General features: G+C 29.0%; 1 non-coding gene across 1 annotated transcript; it reads left to right on the forward strand.

Moving 5' to 3' along the window:
• The first annotated feature begins 972 nt into the window (after positions 1-972).
• On the forward strand, positions 973-1,060 carry TRNAS-GCU. The gene has a single exon. It is a non-coding gene; the product is annotated as a tRNA-Ser (tRNA).
• The last annotated feature ends 3,940 nt before the right edge of the window (positions 1,061-5,000 follow it).

Raw genomic sequence — 5,000 nt, forward strand, 5'->3', positions numbered from 1 at the left:
ATTAGAAAGAAACTTTTCTGGCTTTATCCAGGATCCTCTTGTTATACTTATTGAATTGTAAATAGTCATCCAATCAAAAATTATGTTTCGAAATTTCATAATCCAAATTGACAATTAATTAGAGTCTTTGGATACAATTACGAGAATCTATAATCTTCCTTGAATTTTTCATTGAAAGGTAAAGGACTAAATCCTTTCAGAAATAAAGTTTTTGATCGGAAGATTAATCAAACCGAGAGACCCTTTAACTATTAAAGGGAAAGGAACGAATCACACTTTTACCACTAAACTATACCCGCTACAATCCAATTATTGTATATAAATTTACTTTTTGTCGAACAAAGTAATCGGGAGAAAAAAATCTGAAAAAAAATGAGAAAATTCTAGCGTAGACTTAATAAAATTAGGCAAAGCAGGATTCCTTTTTTTTATTTCAGATCTTTTTTGTCTAAAAACCCATCGGATGGGTCTTTTTAACTTTAACAAAAAAGGCCCGGCTGGGGACTGACCAGGCCAGGCTATTAAAATAAAAAAGATCTTTTATTTGTGTTTGGACGAGACAAAATCAAAAAGGATTCTCTATTTCTATTTTTGTGATTTTATTTATTTCTCTTTCGAGCCTTTTCTTTATTGAATCTTTATTTACAGTTTTTATGTAAATAGAATTACTGAGAAAGTTCTATAAAAAAGGTTATATAATAGTAATATATATATATATTAATTATATATAAATATAAATATTATATAAATATTATTTATATAATAAAAAAGAAAAAAAATATTATATTTTTTATATAATAAAATAATATATATAATAAAATATAGAAAATGAAAATATATATATAATTAAAGTATTATTAAAGATAAAGAATAATCTAAAAAAAAAAACTTTTTTAAGAATAAAGTGGAGAAAGTTTTTTTTTAAGCCGTTTTTTTGTCTAATGGAACCTAAAAAGTATTCCTTTTCGATTAGGAGAGATGGCTGAGTGGACTAAAGCGTTGGATTGCTAATCCATTGTACGAGTTAATCGTACCGAGGGTTCGAATCCCTCTCTTTCCCTTCCCCTTTTTGATGATGTGAAATAGATAAAATCCTAATAAAATTCGCACATTTCCACTATTTAAATATTAAATAAAGTAATAAAAAACCTTTCTTTTTTATTCTTCACGTCCCGGATTACGTCCTGGATCATTAGATAGGAATCCAAATATGAAGAGAGAAACAAAGAATATAACTACAGTGTATACAAAAAGTTTGAGAGTAAGCATTACACAATCTCCAAGATCTTACTTTTTTTTAAAAAAAAAAAAAGAGAATAGATTCTCTATTTTTATACTAAATATCTAGATACTTTTTTTGTGAGTGAACTCGAATCTAATTAAGTTCTTTCATTTAGAGAAAAGAGGATAAAACTGAGGAAATCAAATGATCCAGATTTAGTATGGCTACCAAAAAAATTCAATGTTTGAATTGAGAGTTCCTTCCTACGTCAAGATTTTTTGATCTTTTGATTTGAATTGTTGGAAGAATCAAAATCGTGAATTTTTCTAAGACAGTATTAATAATTTCATCGAAAACTTACAGCTGCTTGCCAAACAAAGGCTAAGAGAAGAAAGAAAAGAGGTATTACGGGCATAACATCTACGATTGGATTCAAAAAGGCGTAGGCCTCCGGCAATTTGGCGACTAAAAAAGTGCTTGAAAAAAGGGCCGAATTAAAACAAATACAGATCAAATTAAATATATTAAGCATAACAAAAATTGGTGTTCTTGTGGATAATTTAATTTTGATTGAGTTATTAATATATTTTTTATATAAGGAAAAAAATAAATAAATAAAGAAAGATAGTCTAAAAAGACTTTGTTGAACTTACTCAATCAAAAATCCTTTCATTCTCTTATGAGAATGAAAGAAATAATATTTTCATACAATATCTTAATTGAATTCTATGTAATGATCAATAAAGTAAGTTTGATTTGCTATCTACACGTGTCAAAACTATAGCACCAATGTAATCTATATTTCATTTGGGCTGAAATTGAATTGACGAACAACCAATAGCAATATTACTCTTTTAGTAGTCTTGAATAAAAATAAAAATGGGGCGTAGCCAAGCGGTAAGGCAACGGGTTTTGGTCCCGCTATTCGGAGGTTCGAATCCTTCCGTCCCAGAGTCCAGTCATTACGAAATAAATCTTCTATTGCCTTTGTACACCATCTTTTTCTTTCTGTTTAAAAAAACAATATTTTTTAAGAATAAAATATTGAAATGAAAAGAAGAATAAACTTCTTTTTCACCCGAAATTACAAAAAATCTATTTGCTTTTTTTAGTTGTGTGTGATGTAGGTAAGTAAGGTAGAACCGTAGATTCTACGAGTTTTAATAAAAAAAAATATATTTATATATATAAATATAGATTTCTATTCAAATTTCGATTTTACATATTTTTACATATATAGAATTTAATGTGGAATTCATTTGAATTCTGACTGAACCTTTTACGCGTAGATTCACTATTCCATTCATAGAGAAAGAAAAAGTATAGATTACGATATACTGACTGAACTATGACTATTCATGATTCCATAATTGAATCAATTACACAAACTAAAGGAATGTTATGGTAAAACTTCGTTTAAAACGATGTGGTAGAAAGCAACGTGCGACTTGAATTGAAGGACATGATCTGCTGTGGATGTTTTGATCCGCCACCTTTTATATTAGGAATATAGGTGCTCTTGGCTCGACATTTTGTGTTCTATTTTACGAGAGTCCTACACCTTTTTGAATATAAAAAAGAGTACAGGATGGAGCTCGAGGAGAATAGAAAGTTTTTATTCCTTTCGCAGGAGTAAGGATCTAGGGTTAGTGCGAATCAATAAGTTGGAACAACTTCGTAAGTCTTTTTATTTTTATATTGAAAAAAAGCCCTTTCAAGTAATTTTACAATGGAAAAGGAAATTTTCGTAAAAGTGTAAAATTCTTTGAATTAAAAGTCTATCATGCGTGAATCAAGCGTTTGTATGATTCTTTGATAGAAAGAAAAGAAATCATAAACAAAATAAGGGGCTTGTTGCTGCCCTTTTTTAATAAAACGATCAAGATCACCGAAGTAATGTCTAAACCCAAAGATTCAAAGTAAGGATAAAGAATCCTGAAACAAGGAAATCCCTTTTTCAATTGTTTGAACAACTAGATCAGAATGAAGAATCAAAATTGATTCGAAAAAATGAGACAAACAAAAAAAGGTTAGAGACTACTCAATAAAAAGAGTACTTAAGGAGTCTCTGGTGAGATATTTGAGAGTTATTTAACTTGAGTTACGAGAGTACGAATGTTACGAACGCTTTTTATGAAAAAAAATAGTTAGGGTTTCAATACTGGCTAATTAATTTAATGTTTGAATTTTATAAAGAGAGTTAACTTATACTCATTGCATTTTTTTCTCGAGCCGTATGAGGCCAAAGCCTCGTATACGTTTCTCGGGGGGGGGTATTATTCATATACATCTATCCCAATGAGCCATTTATCGAATCGTTGCAATTGATGTTCGATCCCGAAGAGAAGGAAGAGATCTTCGGAAGGTGGGGTTTTATGATCCGATAACTAATCAAACTTATTTAAATCTTCCTGCTATTCTCGATTTCCTTAAAAAGGGCGCTCAACCAACAAGAACAGTTCATGATATTTCAAAGAAGGCAGGGATTTTTACGGAATTAAGTCTTAATAAAACGAAATTGAATTAATGAACTATAAAAAAGAGGATGTTAAAGACTCATATATAGCTTGGTATAAAATTTGATCTACTCTTTTCTTTCCTCCTCTTTCGTTTCCATCATATTTATTTTGATTTATTAGAATTTCCATTTATTATTAGTATTCTTCCTAAAGGTATGAAAACTAACAAATATCCTGCTAAAAACTACCATGTTTTATAATAAAAAACAAATTTATTAAAAAATTTTTGGATTTATAGAAATTCTAAATTTTGTATAAATACAAAATTTTATTGTATAGAATTATTGTATAGAAAATATATAAAATCATACTGTATAATAAATAATATATTAATATATATAGAAATAGAAAGATTTGAGATTATCCTATTCGGCTTAGTTTTCATTCCTTGTATGAACTCACAAACCAGGGGGTTAAACTTTTTTATTTTTTCTATTCTTTTCGCTATATTAAAAATTTACAATCATATTGACAACAGTGTATGGACCAAATATAATTCTCTCATAGAGAAATAGATCTATTTCTCCCTGACGCACACATGACTGGATTTTTCTTTTTTTCTTTATTCTGGTTGTATCTACATATTTGCAGTACTTGCTTTTTTTTGTGGGGGGGGTTGCTAACTCAACGGTAGAGTACTCGGCTTTTAAGTGCGACTAGCATCTTTTACACATTTGTATGAAGAAAAGGATTCGTCCAGATCCGCGGTAGAGTTTGTAAGACCACGACTGATCCTGAAAGGAATGAACGGAAAAAATAGCATGTCGTATCAAGGGAGAATTCAGATAACATTTTTTTTTATTTTCGACAAGATTGTACCGATTAGAAAATAAAAAAAAAAAGAAGAATTCCAATTTGGGTCGAGTGAATAAATATAAATGGATGGATAAAAAACCAGTTTTCCTTATTCTAAGAAAAAAAAAAGAAACGAGCTTCCATTCGTAATTTGAAAAATTACCCGATCTAATTAAATGTTAAAAATAGATTAGTACCTAATACGGGTATGGGAAGGAATTTTTTTCTTGCGTGTTATTATCAATTTTTTCGTGAGTCCTAATTATTTTTTACCTAGTCCGTTTGGGTTAGGTTGTAGATGGATGTGTAAAAGAAGCAGTATATTGATAAAAAAATATATATATATATATTTCCAAAATCAAAAGAGCGATTAGGTTAAAAAAATAAAGGATTTCTAATCATCTTGTTTTGTTATTTTATAATATAACGAACAGAAACCTCTTAAAGATAGAGAATCCAGTTAG

Source organism: Brassica napus, unplaced genomic scaffold (assembly GCF_020379485.1).
Source record: "Brassica napus cultivar Da-Ae unplaced genomic scaffold, Da-Ae ScsIHWf_2955;HRSCAF=3741, whole genome shotgun sequence".
Taxonomy (NCBI): Eukaryota; Viridiplantae; Streptophyta; class Magnoliopsida; order Brassicales; family Brassicaceae; genus Brassica; species Brassica napus.